The sequence below is a fragment of the Agelaius phoeniceus genome, chromosome 2, assembly GCF_051311805.1.
Source record: "Agelaius phoeniceus isolate bAgePho1 chromosome 2, bAgePho1.hap1, whole genome shotgun sequence".
NCBI classification, from domain to species: domain Eukaryota; kingdom Metazoa; phylum Chordata; class Aves; order Passeriformes; family Icteridae; genus Agelaius; species Agelaius phoeniceus.
This window is the reverse complement of record NC_135266.1, coordinates 62852957-62872683: the sequence shown is the minus strand read 5'-3', so window position 1 is coordinate 62872683 and position 19727 is coordinate 62852957. Positions and strand designations below refer to the sequence as shown.

Sequence of the window (19727 nt, the reverse complement as noted above, 5' to 3'; positions counted from 1 at the left end):
AACATTATGTTCAGCAAAGAACAAGTCTCATATGAATATTTTTTTTTCCTAAAGATTATATTGGGTGACTCCCCATTTTAATTTTTATCTCACCAACACTTCACACTGCTTAAAAACACCCATACATGCTTTAGAAATACATCTTCACTTTCCTTATCATAGAAAGCAAGAGTATGTGAACACATATGGTGAGTTGAGGGAATGATCATATTTTGTACAGGAATATTCCACTTATGGCTATCATCAAGGTTCTTGCAAATACTGGCTGGGTCTACACTACCCACAGCTGTTTCTGGTATGCTGTTATCATCTGCTGTTTTTGTTTCAATGAGACTTTCCCATAGGACAGGAATAATAAGAAGAAGGGGGAAATGAATCTTTCACATGTATTCAGTGGCATAATTAATATCCAAATACGGTCCAGAGCATTATGATGTACAGATCTGTTTTCATTTTCTGTTGTTTAGGTACCTGAGGTTCTTGATGTCATCAGGAATAAAGTTAATATCATTATGGGCAACATCCAAATACTAGAGATCTTCTAATAAAAACAACCTACAAGGAAATAAAATAGAAAGATGAATTGGGAATTAAAATTAGAAATTACAGAGAACCATGGAGTCAGAAAAATATAGGCTGAAGGGGACCTCTGAAGTCATCTAGTCCTGCTCTGCTCTACAAAAGGAGAAGTGAAACTTTTCAAAAGAGAAGTCTGACTGCTAGTAATACCTTCATTTAAGTCACTTATCTGACATTCTGTGGTCTTATATAATTAGCTGCATACACATGATGAGTCAGAAAAGTAGGGAGGGTGAGGATAACGTTTTTAAAAAATTCAGGAAACTACTGGATTATTTCTTTAGGTCAAGGGTCCTGTGCTCTTGAGGGAGATAGCTGAAGGTCTAAACTGGTGCTGCTCTGAGCAGGGCTTGGCCAGAACTCTCTTCCAGCCTGCATCTACAACTCTGTTGTCCAAAAACAGTCTTTGCCCAGGCAAAAGCTTTATATCTAAAATATAAAATATATCTATATATAACTAAACTGTGAAATTTCAGCTTTACACCCCTTCAGTGAAGTTATGGAAAATAAGCAGAATGGACCTGTATAGGAAAGAAGAGTAAGTTATTGAATGTCAGATTAAGGCAGACAAAGGTAACATTAAAGGGGTGGAGTCTGGAAAGTGAAACAAAAAGTAGGCCCAAAAGAGACATATAAATTGAATCAGCTTCATAAAATAACACTCTCCCATATTGTTCAACTGTGCTAGACTTCCCTCTGCACCCTTCCTATGGCATACTGGATACATTCACTCAAGAAGCTCAGTCAATTTCTGCACTATATTCATCCTCTAGAGAAGATCCAAACCATTCAAACATGCAATCCAAAACATCTCCAGAAACCAGGCAGGGAAACTTCTGCAGCTTGTTGCTCTTTTACCAAATTCTTTCTTTCATTTCTAACCTAGGAAGTTTTATACAAACTCTGATAGGAGAACACCAATCCTGCATTCTTCTTATTATTGTTACATACACTGTCTCAAAGTACATAGATCCTCAGATAATATTTAACTCTTGCCTTATATAATTTCAAACACACTTTAATATATATATAATCTGCCATCCAGTTCCATATAAACCAGAACTTAATCATTTTCACAACAGATACACAATAATGTGTATCTATGCAATGTACATTACCTATTAATCCTTGTAATATTATCAAATATGAATCTAAGGGTTCCACTACATACAACAAAATCTAAGGGTTATAATAAATACATAGATGAGTGTAAATAATGAAGATGACTATAATGAAATAGAAGTTATATACTGCATTGGAGTTCAGAATTTTCTTAGATTCCTGGCATCTGCTTTGCAAGGAAAACACTGCTTCAGTGCTGAAGATTTCCCAGGGTAGTAACAGATAACTAAAGCCAGAGTAAGGAAGAATTGTCTGTATTTCTTTAAATTAAAACCCAAATGAAAATCCTTTTTTGTGCAAAAAAAATCTACAACATGTGATTGTAAAGATGAAAGACATTTCCAGCAAAAATGAAAATCCATTTCAGACATTCTCACAGGTAGCTGTGAAATATTCAAGACATGTAGTATGAACAAGACAGTCTGAGAAAAAACTGATGTCTAGGTCCCAAGTGGAAGCATTGTGTTGCTTCTTGTAGCAGAAAACTCCTTTTAGCCTTTAGGGTATATTCCTTAAAGATGCATTGCTCATGTTGCTGTGTTCAAGAGTCAATAGCAGCTCCAGTATCTTCTGGAATTGTAACCTCATTGACAGTAAAGTGATCTTGTGTTTCTTGCCCTGCCACTGCCTGAAAATGAAATTATTTAAAACTAAATATTAGTGATTTAAAACTTAGTATTAGAGTAGCTGTGTGAATAACTGATTCTCATGGGGTTTTTGTCTGTAGTACCCTTGCCTTAAATTTTCCATTGTTTATTTCTTCTTTCTTTTGTCTCATCCCCTTTTGCTATTTCCTCTGTAGCTTTACTGTCTCATGTTCTTTCAGATGCATCCTGAATAATTTTTATGGCACCTGCCCAGCACTGCACCTATTGTGAAATTGTAATTCAACCCAAGTTATGTCAGCACCATTGAAAGTAGTTGGTTTGGCATTTTTCTTCCTGAGTAGACAGGAAGGCTTGCAGCTATGCCTGGCAAGTACCAACATCCAGGATTGTTATTCTTATGAACTAGATCTGGGAAGTATCCATCATCTTTCTGCTCTGTTGGGAAATTTCCTTTGGAGGAATCAAACCTCTCGTTAATTCATGCAAACCTGTAGTTCTGGGCTGCAAGTGTATTTGCCCATGGATATTATCTTGGCTAAGGAGATAGGCTTATCTCTGTTGGAAGCACATAAGGCAAGAACAAATGTGCTCAAACAGGCTGTGAAGTGCCAGGGTCCAGCTGGGTCTGAAGAAGGGTCCTTTGAGCTGGATTTGCACTTGACCATGGCAAATCTGGTGAACGGTCTGGGTTGTATCTTTGCATTGGATTTTGAAGGGACTAAATGCTCATTGCTGAGGGAAGTGTCTGCTTGCCTGACTAACCCTTGAGCACTGCCAGACCCTTCTTTTCCATTTTCATTATTTGCACTCTTTACTGCTCTAGCTGGGTATCTGTCCAAAAAGCCTTCCTGCTGAAGACAAGGGAAAGAAATGTATTTGTAATGAGGGATCCTCAGGCATCCTTTTTGATTAAAAGATCATGTGACACATTCTCCATGCCCTATATGCATTTTTCTTGTTCAGAGAAGATGCACCAACAATTGAGACCAAGCATCTCAGTGTTGGCAATCACAAAATACGTTAGGTTTTTTTTTCAACACAAGTGCAGTTCTCCTGCACACTGTTCTGAATGATGTGCTGTATCCAGTAGAAAAGTTGGCTCAGAAGCAGGACAGAAAGGACAGGTTTTCAGAGGTACCTTGTGAGTTTAATGAAGAATGAATGAGCAGTGTTTGTTCTCCTGTGTGTGAAATATGGCCACTTGTATCACTGACAAGTCCCTGTTTAGGGATCCTGAATCCATTTGCAAGGTGCCATGTGCCAATGCAATGAGATCTTTCACCTGAGAAGTAGATGGGGCTCCTTTGGTGAGTGTTCCCTCCCCTTATGCTCCACAGTGTTCCATGTATCACCTAAGCCTCATCCTACATGGATCTCCTAATCCTACTGAATGGGAAAGGCAAATCAGGCAAATACCATACAAAAAAAGGCACCATGGAAGGGACATGTTTGAAGTGTGATGGCAGATGTGAGGTCAGTCGTGGTCAAGGAACAGGAAATTGTGAAAGGAACAAAGGAATAATCTTCTAGAAATTGTCTCAACAGTGACTGTAGGATGGGACACTTCACAGAACTTCAGCCACAGGCAGCTTCACAGAATTTCTTGTGCTTTTTATAGGTGTTGTTTGCATGTCTGTGGTCATGAGGAGGATGATGCCTTAAATAGTCAGACATGACTTAAGTCTATGAAGAACTGATGAAGTTGGTTGAGACAAACTTGAGCTGAGCTCCTTGCTTATCTAGAGCCTGGCTCAAGCAAGGGCTGACAATGAAAAATTGCCTGCCTGGAATGACCTCTGACAGAGGTCACACAGCCTTTACAGCTGCCTCAGCACGTGGAGGATGATTGAAGTGTTCTTTCTACCTCTGGTGGCAACTGCAAATTCTGGCAGAAAGTAAAAAAAACCCTCATAAAGCCCTATTTGCATATAAACTTTTGCTCCCATAAGAATGCAAATGAAGAGAAAAGTGACCATGCCTTATATTTGAGTCCACAGTCACCAAAACCCCACCTATAACATGTGATTTCTTCCACTTCATTGGGAAGGGCCAACAGTTATAGTATAGGCAAGAGGAGTTCCAGGACCAGAAAAAAAAGGAAAAAAAAGAAAAAAAAGGGGGGCAGGGGAAAAAAAACCTCTGCCTGCTTTGGAATGGTCAAGACTGTGTCTCTCCTCTGCCCCTGAAGGGATGCTTAGGTGAGCTTTGCACCTTCAGCTACATTGGAGTGGATATACTATATAGGAATTATATATATATATATATATATATATATATATATATGTCACTGATAGATCTGTTGCTGTGCCTTGGGTAGCAACATCCATTAACACTCTGTGGTTAGTGCATTTATCACTGACAATTCTGAACCTGCTTTCCTGTTGCTCCAATCAACTGCACTGGTTTTGAACCTGGATTGTACAAGTTCTTACTGAATTTGACGAGGCTTGTGAGAAACAACTGCTCAGTTTGAAAATTTAAAAAGGTTTATTAAACCTTGACAAAAATACAACAAAAGGACTATATAAGGAAAAATTTGCAGCACTGAGAACTGCCCTCATGGATACCTCACAACCAGTTCATCTTCAAGGTGGACACTCAGTCTTTTATACCCCTGGGGGTTGCATCAGCCAGCCCTGACCCCTCCCAAAGTCTGTCAGTCAGCTCTTCTTTGCCATTTAACAGTGGAGACTGATTTCTTTAACTTGATTGGAGGTCAGGTGTTGCCATGCCACACCCCCTAAGCAACAAGCTTTGCCATTCCCAACTGCCCCAGGTAAGGGATACATGTGTATCCTTCTTTTTACCTGTCCTAGACAACCCCGGCTGTCTGATGGTAAAAATACGGAGGGGGAAGGGGAACTAGGAGGAGAACGCAGGACATCCTAAACAACAACAACAACATAACTATACATCACTAAAGCTTTCCTTAATATTCACACAATAGTTATCCCTTAATTGTGAGAGCCAATCATCTTATTATCCATCTATAACAGGCTGATAGTGTCAAATTTGCTCTAATCAGAAATTAAACCCAGCCACACCCAGCCCCTCTGATCTCTGGGGACCAGCTGGAGTGCAAGAGGCTTCATTTTCTGCTAAATTTCTATATTCTGATTGCAACAGTTGGCACTGAGCCCTAGTGTCCCACACCACTGGGGGGTTTGACCCTGGCTGGATGCCAGGTACCCACCAAAGCCAGTCTGTCATTCCCCTCAGCTGGGCAGAGGGGAGAAAATACAACAAAAGGCTTGTGGGTCAAGGTAAGGACAGGGAGACATGGCTCACCAGTTACCATCACTAGGAAAATTTGACTTGGGGAAATGAACTGAACTTATTAACAATTGAACCAGGGCAGAGTAATAAGAAAAACCTCAAAATCTTAAAGCATCTTCTCCCCATCCCTCCCTTCTTCCTGGGCTTAACTTCACTCCTGATTTTTCTACTTTCTTCCCCTTAGAGGCGCAGGAGGACAGGGAATGGGGGCTGTGGTCAGGAGCTACCACAATTACTGAAGGGCTTGGCCTTGGCCAGCAGTGGGTGCATCCTGGAGCTGGCTGGCATTGGATCTGTCAGACATGGGAGAAGCTTCTGGCAGCTTCTCATGGAAGACACCCCTTTATCCCCCCTCACTAAACTGTGCCATGGAAACCAAATGAAAACACTAAGTCAAAGGTTCATTTTATACACCTCACACTGGAACTGGGCTCAGGGCTTTGCCACCAGGGCTATCTCCAAAGACCTCAGTTTAGAGGACCATTGGGTCCTGAGCTACTCTTTGGTTTCTGAACAGCACTGCAGACAGCAGCCAAATGACTGGGCAGAGGGGAGAAAATTGTTGTGAACAGTTGTGAACATTTTTATCAACAAAGAAATACTTAGTAAATTATCCTTCACTCAGTCTCTTTAGCTCCACAGTGTTGATGCTCTGTTCCCTTAATGAGGGAGTCTCATTTCCTGGGACCTGCTGAGGGAGAAGTCACTCTTTACACATCTCTGCCACAGCTTAGCTCTCAAAGAAAGCTGGGACCATTGGCTTATCTCCCTGACTTCCCTGCCCTCAGCCTCAGTGTCTGATGGCTTCCAGCTCTCAGGTGGGCACAGCCCACCCTCCATGACATTTCTGCTGCCTTTTTAATCAATAACCTCATTTTGTTACAGCCCCACTTTCTACACTCCTCTGTGAGGGAAAAGCTAGTGACAACACAAAATATTGTCTTTTTTCCAGCCCAGGGCTTCTGCTCTTCAGTCTCAGTCTCACACTTCGTGGAGCACAAAACAATTCCATCCACCAAGATGATGGAAGTACCATTGCTGAAGTGTTGCCTGCTGATCAATGGGCATGCTGCTGCATAAATATCTTTCAAGTGTGATAGTTCCATTTGGAGAAATGATCCTTGAACAAACTTTACTGCCAGCTCTTAGATTTCTGTCATGTTTACTATATAAATACACAACCTCTAAATAGCATTCATCAGTAATATGTACTACTAGAATGAGAGCCAGCACAGCAGAACTTTGATTCCAGATCAAATGTTTTTCTATCATTTTTTAAATGGCTTAAATCATTGAATCACAGCTCTGGTAATGAGCCAGAAATATTTACATCTGTTTGGGCAGCGCCAGACTGGAACTGTATTGCACCTAAACAGATTTTACCAGACTTTCAAAATAATATTCAGCAGGGCTTAATAATATCAAGGGATATTATATTATCTGACTTTTCATCCTTACTTCTTTAACTGAGTTTTCTTTACTGTTTTTCATACTGTTAGAAAGGTATTACTTTTAATATAGTACTGTCACTCCTTTTAGTTTAATATTACATAATGAAGATATGTACAGTATGACAGTGTTCTAACAAAATGAATATTCAAATTACTTACCATTTCTCTCAGACATCATAAAAACCCTTTTGATGTATTTTCTTCCTCTTTTCTTCACTGACTATGTGAAGATTGAGGAGTTTTAGCTATTTATATACTCCTACCGGATTACAGAAGCGGGATGGAAAAACTGCCAAACTTGATTTGGTCTCTTAATCTCAGTCATAGGGACATCATTGTTTTTCCATGCTACAACTTTATTCTACTGAGCTGATCTGTAAGAAAAACCACTGTAAAATTTCTGCATTGTGTTTTTTTACAGCGGCTCCTGGGGCCTGAGGTTGTTGACAGAAGTCAGTGAACCTGCACAGATGCCAGGGTTCTTCTCCACAGATCTGTTTTCAGGAGTGGTGCCTAGTTTCCATCTCATTCATATATTACTTAGGTTAAAAATGTTATAATTAGAGATTATTGTTTTTCACATCTATTTTTAAAGGTTAGTCCTTAAATATTTAATCAATAGCTACTTTATATAAACTGGAAAGAGCTTTTCATTCACATATATAAGAAGCACACAAAATGCCTGGTTATTTCTAAAGCATACTGCACAGAAAGTTCTTTCTTCTTTTAATTAGAAATCTCTGATCCTTGTAAAATAATATAAGCCAAGATACTTCTTTTCACAGGATTGCATATTCTGAAAAAAGCATGACCATCCCCCAAAATGTCATTTTTTCAATTTTTTCTGAATCCAAGCTGTATCTCACTTCCCCTATGGTTTGACTCCATGTGATCAAATTTTATTTTTCTTGACACCAGCAGTTTTTCCTGCTATGTCTCATATTTTCTGATGAGCTAAGGGGAATGCCTCTATTATCCAGTGGGTAGCATTCAAATCTGATAGGTGGAAGTCTCAACTTCCAGGCCCTGCCAAGAGGACTCTTCCCCAGTTTACATGAGGAGCCTCCCAAAGAGATGCAGGTCATATGGGTCATACTGCAATCTCCTTCACACTGCTTTGCACTAGGGGATGAGCTGCCAATCTATCTTCTTCTGTGTTAATTTTAGAGAGCACATGGCATTTGTAACTATGAGCCACAGAAACTGTCTATGCAGTTTACCTTTGTCAACATTCTCCCTTGGTGCAGACAGTTTAGACAGCAGCTTAGGAGGCAGAGCTGTTCTATGGAGCAGCTTTGGCTGCTCAACCATTTCCTGCTTAGCCTTTGTTCCTGACAGATAAATGAAGATATTTCAAAAATCAGAACAAATCTCACAACACAAAACAAAAGAAATAATCACCTCTAGTTTCAGGTGCTGAGCTATGAACGTCTAAGATAAAGCAGGTGATAAAAGATGAGAAGTGGCCAAAAAGGGCATTTGTTCTCTTAGTGATAGATTTAACAGTTTTTCTAGTTGTCATTAGTGTTTCAGGAAATAAATCAGTGACACTAATTAAAAAAACCCCAAAAACCCAAACCTGTTCTACTAACACCAAATGCTTGTATTAAAGAATGTTATTCAGCACTTAGGGTGATCCTCTGCAGGGCCATGAGTTGGACTTTGATGATCCATGTATGTCCCTTCCAACTCAGAACATTCTATAATTCTATGATTTATAATTCTATAGTTCTATGACCTCTAACACAAAAGGTGAGGAGGCAATCAGAGTTTTTAATCTCTGAAACAAAGGAGGAACAGTAAAATAGAGAAATGCCCCATGCCAGACATTGCAAAAGCTCCCAGAAACAGTTTTCTGCTGGATAAACAGATTTTATAAGAGCAACTATTTACCCTGGGAAAAGGCCGAATCTGCAAGTAGTAATTTTATGCTTCTTTCTAGTTTCCTATTAGTTTATGAATGCATACAATGACACTAATTTCAATCAAAGAATCTCTGATTTGGTTTCAGAAATCCTCTTATTAGTAGCCAATTTTAGCAAATCTCTGAGTCACTGTAATTTTCAAGATTATCTATATCCTAAATTGCAGAATGTGTTGGTTATATATTTTTTTTTCCTGTAGGACTGAAAACATCTTAGACATCATACAGTATAAAGATTCAGTCCTAAAGAACTGGAAATCAGAAGGAAAATGCAGAAGAGAGAGCACTGATGAAGGTGACTTTGAAGAGAAACCGAAAGTGCCATCAGGAAGCTAATGGCTTACAGAAAGATTTACCAAGATTAAGAAAACTGTCACATACACCTAGAAGCAAGGACACCTCTAGGCAATTTTTTTCCCCAGTAATTTGATTTGAAAATAGATAAACTTGAGACTTCAGTACAATTTTGCATGTGGACAACATTAATTCAAATCAAATGCAGCATCATAGAAAACTGTGGTGGAAAGAAAAACAAATACTGGGATGAAAAGAAAAAAGACAGTCCCGAAGTGAATAATGAGTTCAGACCTGACACTTAGCTATTGGGCTTGGATGGCACATAAACAAGGAGCTGGGGAAAGGAAGAAATGGGGGAAGTTTAAAAAGGAAGCTTGGAGTTTAATTATAACCCTGCTGAGTTTGAATAAATGGACAAACATTGCAACAAGATGAGGTACAATGAGACAAAAATGGTTCCTGATGTTAACCAGGGGCTGAGGACAGTGCCCTTGCAATAGACTGGAAGCACAGGAGGAAGAATATATAATATTGAAAAACAAAACCCAAACCAACCAACACCAAACAACCCAATAACAACAATAACTCTCTTCCCTCCCCCAATACAAGACCTCTTAGAGACCCAAAGAAGTTGAATTTGAGGAACAGGAACAAAACACTCTATAATTATGTTTGTACTTGATAGAGCTTAGCATTCCAGTCCTTTCCTCTTCAGGATAGCATTTCTGGCATCTGCCACACGGATATGGCACAGGGGGTAATTCAGCTTGGAAGATAGCTCAGGAGGTCTCTAGTCCAAGCTCCTGCTCACGGCAGGGTTGAACTATAAGCTCTGAGCAGATTACTCAGATCTGTAAGCAAGGATGGAAACCCCACAACCTTCTGGGCAACCTCTGGGCCTCCTTCCAACACTGATAAAAACCAAAACACAGAGTGCACACCTGACTAGGGCACACATCCAAAGATAAATGAACTTGCATCCTCTCATTTATAAGTAACCTCTGTGGAAACTGGATGACAGATCAAGGATGGTGAGAAATTATCAATGCCCTGAGCAGCACTGCCTGCAAAATTCCAGGAGGAAGAACAGACTGGAAAAGAAATGAGAGCTTAGGATGGAAGGGGAGTGGAGGAATTCCTGAAGTGAATGTACACAGCACAGCTCAGAGACGGGGAAGGAGGTGAAAACACAAGAGGAAATCTGAAGTTAAAGAGGTTGATGACAAGAAGACTGGAGACTCAGTGGGGGGAGTGGAGGAAATGCAATGAAGAGAAGAAAGCGCGGTGCTTCTGGCAGGGAAGAAGAGTAGAGGTGTTCAAGCTACTAAAGACAAAAAGGTTAAAAGCACATCAGAGAGGGAACATGATTTTGTCATGAGATAAAAACTGACCATTATATTTGGTGGCATTTTAGGTAAAAACCAAAATGCATTCAGAAGAGAATCACAGCATATTCTGAGTTGGAAGGGGCCCTTACAGGGATTGAACCCAGGGTCTTGGTGCCACACAAGCTCATCTGTAGGTACTACTGCAGGTCCAATTCAGTTCAATGCACCAGGCAGCTGAGCCACCAAGACTCACTGGTGCTTCAGGAGGGAGAACAGAAAACTGCTACTGGGGAAACTGAGTGTGGTGAAGGATGCAGGAGCAAAGGAAGGATGTGTCTGGCATGAACCTGCCAGTTTGCTCCTTACTCTGGGAAAACAGCAAAGTTGGGGTCTGAAGAAAGTGGAAACATATGTGGATCAAGAGGAACCTGGATACAGCTGTATTCTACTCTGACCATGCACAAGCACCAGGAACTTTCTGCTGCACAGTACCAAACCCGGGCGAACACGGATGAGGAGAAAGCACCTGCTCTGTGTACCACCTACACGGGTACCCTTTAGCAGCGCATTTCACCAAGCAACGCGCTGACTGCCAGGGTCACACACCAGGCTGGCCTTGGGGACGCTCCCGGTGCCGGGGCGTGTCCGGGGCGTGTCCGCAGGGCCTGGGCGGGGCACGGGCGGCGGCGCCGGTGGGAGCGGGCGGAGGGGCTGCGGCTGCGGGAGCGCGCCCGCCCCCCGGCCCGGCATCGCCTGTTGCTGCGCCGCTCCTCGCTGGTAACTATCCTCTGTAATCGTGGTTCTGGATGGAGCAGGTGGTGATGGTGGTCCTTGTTGTTGTTATTATTATGATTTTTTTTTACTGTTATTATTGCTGCTATTATTATTATTTGTATGTCCCCTTCGGTGCTCACCAAGAAAAGATTAAAATTAAAGTTGCTATGACGCGGACTCCTCCGGGAGCGGAGTCACCGCTCTTTCGGGGCGGCGCGGTGGGAACCGGGGGGCGGTGCGGGAGTCCCGGGATGACCCTGCCGGCTGCGGGGAGCGGTGCGGAATTCCCCGGATGGCTCTGCCGGCTGCGGGGAGCGGTGCGGGAGTCCCGGGATGACCCTACCGGCTGCGGGGAGCGGTGCGGGGTGTCGGGAAGACCCTGCGGGAGCGGTGCGGGATGCCGGGATGGCTCTGCCGGCTGCGGGGAGCGGTGCGGGATGCCGGGATGGCTCTGCCGGCTGCGGGGAGCGGTGCGGGATGCCGGGATGGCTCTGCCGGCTGCGGGGAGCGGTGCGGGATGCCGGCGGGGCCGCAGGAGTGCGGGGGTGCGGAGCCGTGCCCGGGGAGCGGGGGAAGCGGGGCTGTGCTGTCGGTGCCACGCCGTGCCCCAGCACGGCGGTGCCGCGGACGGTGCTGGATGGGGCAGCAGGTGTAGAGCTGGTGCTGCTTCGTGGGAACCAGGTCGAGCTGAGCCAAACCTTTTCAAATTAATCTCGGCTACATAATTACTTTGAGAAATAGGCCCGGCACCGCAGTCCTGATTCAAGCAAGTCCCTTCTGATAGAAATTTTAGCTAGGTACAAAGTCTTTTGAGAATGAGTGACAAATGCAGGATAGGGCAAAGAGAGAGACAGGAGAGGGCAGGGGTGAGGGTGGGATGCTGAAGTGGAGGCAGTTTTAGCACCTCTGATAACTAAAAATATTTTCTTAGGGACTGCTGGGTAGTCTGCCTCTGTATTCTGTGAACACTGACCACCCACTACAGTTTTCTCTCTCAAAGAATGCTTGGCTCATAAATTTAATCTTAGTATTTCTTTTTTAAATTCACTTGTGTCCACAGGGTCCCACTAAAGACAACTCCTTTATATCTGTAATAGTTTTGAAAATTTCTGAAGGGCACTTGCTGTGCCTCACTATTGAGATGAAGAAGCTGGTTTGCATGTTGCAGATGACTCTGCTGTTTGTCTCCTGCCTGCAAGGTTAGCATTTCCCTACCAGGCTGGCAGCAATCAATTTCCCTCTTTCCTCTGCTTCTCTCCTTCCTTTGCACGTATTCCACTGCATAAAGTGAGTGGAATAGGCTGACGGGAAAATTTGGATGTCTTTCCTCCAAAGAAGCTGCGTAAATGAAATTAAAGGCATGGCTGCAACATTCATAATAGGTACCAGAGAGGAATTATTTAATGCACCAAAGCATTTACATTTTTCTTTATGTAATTGTCATTCCAGGATCGATACAGTGCCCGAGTGATTTATTTCATCATTGGCTTTTGTGCTTAGTGGTGCGAGGTGGAAAGGAAAACATCCCCACAAACAAATCCAGCCCATTATCTGTGTGCCATGTGGAACCGGGGGCTCTCCCCTGCTGGGCTGTGAGTCCTTTTGGGCAGGAGTAGCAATGCTTGTGTCTGCACCATGGAGCTGCCCTCCCCTGCACGGTGCTTGGGGCTGGGGTGACACCTCATGTGTCACCACCCTGACACCCCTGTCTCTGAGGAGGAATAGGAGCATTCATGTCTGCCTTGGGGTGAGCATCCAAACCTGGGAGCCCAGGCACACTCCGGAGTGTGCTGGTCAGATGTAGCTGCATGCACTGAAGGTGGCAGCCTCAGGAAGGCTAGGAGGATACCCAAAGGGTGCCAGAATTCTCCTAATGAAACATTTTGCATGTGTTCCTGCCATTGGCAGTGAAATACTGGGTTGCAGACTTTCCTTGCAGGTAAATGTAGAATTGAATACAGGAGAGTGACTTAGGCTTCCCTCCCTGAGGAACTTTTGCATCCTCTATTTAACAAGGAGGATGAAATTTTGCTCTTATATGGATTTCTGGCCAAACATTTCCAGGCTGCTGTGGGATTGTTTTATTTCTCCTTTCAGATGAGAGGAATAAGGTGGCCTTTGTCTGCAGGATCAAAGCCTGTCTTTTTTTGTTCCAGCATAAAAGACAATTACAAGAGCTGTGCTTAAACCACCATCTCGCTCAAAGGCTTGTGTGAGTTTTCTCTGGTGGAAAAGGAGCCCTTTTCCACTTTCTCTAGCAGACCCTTCCCACAGTGATGGCAGGGGCCATGACAGCAGGTGGATGATGGCACTGCCATCTCAGCAGGCGTCTGGTGTGACAAGACACAGGGGAGGATCTGTGGCCTGGTCCCCAGCAGTCTCTGTCATTGATCTCCACTGGAGCTCTGTCTTGGGTGACTGGTGGGATGCTGCTGCTGCCATCAGCTGCTTCCAAAGCATTCCTGTAACAATTGGTGAGATGTAGTAAATGGGAATGAGAAGATCAGCAATAGTAGCAGTCCAGCAAGATAGTTTGCTGTACACATTATTCCTGAGTTAGACAACAAGAGGAAACTCAAATGAGACTTCCTTCACCACACTACTGTGGCAGGCAGGGTTTCCTGGCCATTAATGCTTTCTCCCTCACAGCCCATCCCCATCTCCATGACAGACCTGCAATTCCTGAATTTTCCCGTGTGCAATGCACACTTCAGGTAGCCCTTGATAAAAAATAAGTCCTCAGAAAACACTTGCCCTCTGATCATCCATTCAAATTCAGAGAGAGAAGCAGTGACAGGGAACATGGACAGGATTTTGTGGGAGCACATGCTTGGAGATCAAAGGGAGAAGCTCAGAGCAAAATGTCTTTTGTTTCTTCACAGGTACATGTGTAACCTGTACTACTGCTAAATAATCAGATTTATTTATTTATTTATTTATTAGATAAACAGCAGGTTTTTCTCAGGAAAATACAATAATTCATCCAAAACTGTAGTCTCTTCCTTGTTATTAGAGAATCCATGTTTCAGTTTTGAGGGATGGATGAAATAAGTACCAATTGTAACAGTGTGGGTTACCAAAATGGAATGAATTTTCCCCAGAAGCTAGGACCATGCTGCTGGTCTTCCTGCTGACCTTTAGCATTGGCAACAGAGAGAGCACTTAAATGGGAGATTCACAAATTGGTAACAGCATTACAAGCTGGACTCAAAGGATGGATTTCTAAATTGATTGTGGACTCTGCAAAGAAAACATTCTTCTTTTCTCTCAGTATTTTACTTTTATCAGGCTCTCCCTGTGCTGCTGTAGGCAGAGCCCCTGACCCAGCCAAGAGCCCTGATGTTGGTCCCACTGCATGCAGGCCTTAAAGCCTGAGTGGAATGGGGAATAGTCCTGATGTGCACATCTGCAGCCTGCAGGCTTCCTCTTTTCCTTTCTCTCTTACCTTGCAACCTGGTGAGTCTGAGTGTTTGCAGTGCATTCATTTCCTTCTCACTTACAAGAAGACCTCTAGTCCATTTACTTCTTATGGGAAGAAAGCAGCCCACTTAATCAGCATTTTAAATAAACCCCAATTTGTATTTTAATCTTAGTCATATTTAATCAGTTGCTATTGTGAACATCCTTATACTTTTTTTTCCCCCCCTAGGGTTTTACTCTGAATCAATATTTAACGTATTTGCCTAGTTTAAAATTGATGTGTCTTTGTTGGTTTTCATTATTGACCCTTCAATATTTACTCTTCCTTTCCTGTTGTGACATTTTAGCAGTAGTGGTCCTTTATTAGATTGTGACTGTATGCCCTTGACTACTGCTGTTTCAGGAAGGCACTGAGGTTGTTTGCAGGGCTTTTTCTTTAAAGAAAGTCTCAGAAGAAGGTCAACACATCTCATTTTGCTCTTGCAAGCCCTTTCCTGCAGAAAGTGGACCATTTTAACTGGGAACACTCATAGGAATGAGCTAAGTAAGCATGCATTTACATCAGAAAAGTTTCCTTCCTTGTAGCATTGAATTTTAATGTGACCCACTGAGTATGAGGTTTGGGTAGATGAACTCCAAAGTTTCCATCCCACCTACATACACCCAGTCTTTTCTTCTCAGCATATTTAAACTGTACCACAAGATGGAAAAGCATGGTTAAAATTCAAGTGTCAAAATGTTTGGGGAGAATTATGTGGCAGCACATTTAACATTTACATCACATTTTAATCAGTAAGTCCAAAAGCTTTTGGAAAAGGAGGTCACTGTCATTCTGAATTGATTTTCCCAAAGATAAAGCACTATAAATGCAGTGGTAAAAATATTTGTTTCCAAGACCTGAGTACTTTACAAAATGTGTTTGTTCCTCTAGACAGAAATAGCCATATTTTTAATAACAGTGGAATTTCTTTCCTCATTATAGTTCCTGACACCGTGCTGTTCTGTTGCCTAACCTTGAAATGAAAGCAGTTTTGTTGACTTTTTACAAATGCTCCTTGCCTAGTTTGAATTGAATTGCCTATCCCTCTCAGGGCAGATAAAAAACCCCAAAAAGTTTCATTTTCTTGTGTGTAGTAGTAAAAGGGAGCCAGTGTGCTGGGTAAAAGAGGAACTGAGCAGGAAAAAAAACTGAAAAAGAAGCCAGTTACTGCCTTTTTTTTTGTTGTTGTTTTAATAGTTTTATATGGTCATCATTTTAGGTAGCAAGGAAACAAAACCCAGTGTCTGCTCTTAAGCAGAAGTTTCAAGTTGAATCACTGAAAACATACCTTAAAATAGTATCTTAGAAGCAACTTCTATGTTTCATGATTTTGTGAAGAAACATGAGAACATTCTCTGATTTTTATAAAGAAAAGGTCCTGAATGATTGATTTTAGGAAGTTGTCAATGTAATTTTTCTTTTGCTTATTGGAAGAACTCCAAAGACGAGATTTCAATGAATTTCAGAGAAATTCTTCTTTACATTTACAAAAAACTAAACAATTTATGTTATAAGTCAAAATGTCTCAATAAACTAAACATCTTTTACCCAACTTTTAAATTCAGAAACATCTCTATTAAGCATCAGCAAACTCTTCTAGCATTTTTGCCCTGTTGTTTCCTGTACAGTCCTTGTTGGCATGACATTCTGTAATGGGATGATTTTTTTCTCTCCTTGCCCTCCCCATACGTGAGCTGTCTTTTTGTACAGGTGGGTGTCATGAGTTCACTCTTCCATTTCTTCACGTCTATCCAGGTCAGAGGTTTCAAAGGAGAACTTAGATTTCAGATTAACTGGTTTAAGACATCCAGGCATTCTAGAATCTCAGTTCAGCCAGGGTTAGAGAAAACAGCAAAGGAGCACAGCATAAGTGGAAATAGCTTGGGTTACATTTTGCAGTCACAAGTGAGGTCATTTGCATGTTAGTGACTAGGTCAGCTTGGCTCTAATGAGCAAAGTCAGAACTGTGATTAACACAGGAAGTGTGAGCAGGGACATGCAATGAGCAGCAGCATCAGTTCATTTTTTTTTTACCCTAAGAATTAAAATGAAGTCGTTTATGTGTTCTTAAAAAAAACCAAAACAACTAGTTTCCCCTAATAGCTCTTAACTTGGACCCAGCTCATCAGGAGGAGTCCTCACTGAGTGCTCTGCTGTGAGGCTAGGCAGAAAAACTCCTGGCTCCTCTTGCCAAAAAGAGCAAGAATCAGAGGAAAGTGTCCCACTCAGCAGGTACCCAAAGCCAAATGCCTTGTCCAGGTGTCTGGTGGGGTTGTCCCTCCAAAGAAGCCATCTCTGACTGTGGGGACAGGCTCCCCTGTACCTGTAGGGGATGGGGGGCATACCTGAGGTGCCATCAATGGATAATCCTGGGAGCATCTGCTGCCTAGGAGTGTTGCAGTAATAACATGGAATCACATGGACAGATGATGGCAGGGCGAAATGAGGCAGAAAAAGAATCACCATGCTGCTCCCTTCCTAATGAGGAGAGGGTGATGCTCACTGAAGGTCTCCCATGCTCGTGAAAGAATGTGTCTCATAACCATCATCAACCTTTAAAAAGCTTTTACTTTTAAAAAGAAATTGTCTTTGAATGTGTGTGTCAGTAGGAAGCCTGGGGTTTGGGTTGTATTGAGGTGTCAGTATGCACAGGGCATTTGGGACAAATAATTTAAAAATTCCTGCAAGAGAAAAATACTATTTTGCACAGTTTGCTTCTTGATAATGGTAAGTGCTTTACATGATGAGGCAGTTATCAGTTTCTTTATTCTTATATTGCAAACACAGTTCTTACATTGCCTGTTTGCCTCAGAGAGATTGCTAGGTCATAAAAGAGATACCAAAGGAGAGATACTTCCCAGAAAATGAGGAAGAGATTTATAGTCAATTAGAGAGAGAAAATGTCCTTACAGAGATCCCTTAGACCTACCTTCAGTCTCCTGTAAGTTACAGGATAGATGACACTTTTTACTTCTGGTTTCTACTATCAGAAGGAATCAAAATATTTGTTAATATGAATCACACTTTTTAAAACAAATAGCATCCTTCTCCTGACTTCTTTTCATTTTGGGCATTCATTCAGTTAAAAAGGCAGTGCAGTCTTAATATTGTGATATGCCAATGAGCTCCAGTAATTTTGTGTGAATGCTACACACTTAGATGAGAAATCAACTTTTCAAGCAAATTCAAAAGCAGCCCTTAGATGAGGGCTGTCATTTTACAAGGTTGTCAGATAACCCTTGCTTGCTGCAAAGCTGTGAATGCCCAAGCATTTGCCTGTGTATGCAGTTCTTAAATCCCAGTGTCAAGACTTCGTCAACATCCCCTTTCAGAATAACATGCCCAAGATAGACAGGCAGAAGGTCAGAAGAGGAACAACAACCAATACTTAGAGTTAGGACTCTATTTCAAACAGTGAAAGGGCTCTTTTGGACAAATGTTTTAGAAATATCTCTCTCTTATTTTTTTAAAGTTTTTTATTATTTTTTTGAATGGGAGAAGTAGAATAGATAAGCTGGCAGCAGCTCAGTTGAGCTAGCTTCTTTAAGCTAACTCAGATTTTTCTCAGAATCTCAGAATTTCTGCACTACTGTGCCTTCATTGTCTACATGCACATATTTAATTGGGCCTTTGCAACCAATGGTAACCAGAAATCCTGGTAGCTGACCACCATGTATCTGCCTTGTATTTATCCTCTTATCCTTCCTCAGAGACTTTCTTGTGGTGGGATGTGTGGGCTGTCTTGTGTAGACAGAATCTATGCAGTGGCATTGTCCCAGAAATTTTAGACAGAATTATGGAATAGTTTTGGTTGGAACAAACATATAAACATCATCTAGTTCCAACCTCCCTGCCATGGGCAGGGACACCTTCCACTAGACCAGGTTGCTCAAAGCTCCATCCAACCCGGCCTTGAAAACTTCCAGGAATGGGGCATCCACAGCTTCCACAGGGCCACACCACCTTCACAGTAATTTAACTCTTCCTAAGATCTACTCTAAACCCATCCTCTTTCATCTTAAAGCATGCCCTTGTGAAAATTTCTTCCTCAGCTGTCTTGTAAGCACCTTTAAGTGCTGGGAGGCTGCTAAAAAATCTCCTTGGAGCCTTCTCTTCTACAGGCTGAACAACCCAGTTCTTCGTAGGAGAGGTGCTCCAGCTCTCTGATCTTCTATGTGGCCCTCCTCTGGATTTGTTCCTGTAGGTTCATGTTCTAATTTAGGGGTCCCAGCTCCAGAGCTGAAGCAGCACAGGTAGGGGTCTCATAACAGTGGAGAAGAGGGGGAGTGTCACCTCCCTTGGTGCTTCTGTTCATGCAAACCACAAGCACACGGCCTTTGCTTAAATGCTGACTTATTTTGCAAGGGCTGGTAGGGAGACCTGCTGAAAATATGTCCTTTGGTAAAAGCTGGGGTTTGAGAATGCAGGTACCTGTGTGCTGGGAAGGGAGGCCATGAAGTGTGGAAACCCAGAGCACCAGGAATATTTCTCTGTCTGCTCTGGGGTGCCCTGACCCCCAGGGGAGCACTGACTTTGACCCTCATTCATGGAGAAAGTTTCCTAGACTTCAAGATAGACTAGAATCCACAAAAGTGTGATTATAGAGAGTAGTGTAGGTGTATCACAGTGAGAAATTTAGGTTTTGGGATTTTTAGTATGTAGTGGATGGAAGCAAGATGGAGGGCACAAGGGGTCATCCTGGGTTTCTTCTTCATGCTTCTTCTTCCTCCTTCTTCTTCATGGGTTTGGGTGGCATTTAGTAATTGGGCAGAAAAGTCTGCATGGCAGCACTTTGGGATCAGTTATTGGGTTAAAAGGGAAAATAATCTAGGTGTAAGTTCTTAATTGGATAGTTTAGTCCTAAAGAAACTTGGAACAAGAGATTTTTAGACATTTTGTGCCTTCTTA

The 19727-nt window shown here is 42.2% G+C and overlaps 1 protein-coding gene across 1 annotated transcript in view; it reads left to right on the top strand.

The window, feature by feature from the left end:
• The first annotated feature begins 11248 nt into the window (after positions 1 to 11248).
• LCP1 (lymphocyte cytosolic protein 1) overlaps positions 11249 to 19727 on the top strand; it is a 50936-nt gene continuing 42457 nt past the window's right edge. Inside the window, exon 1 of the mRNA XM_077173688.1 lies at positions 11249 to 11362. The gene's annotated coding sequence lies outside the window, so the exon portion shown is untranslated. The remainder of the gene's footprint in view (positions 11363 to 19727) is intronic.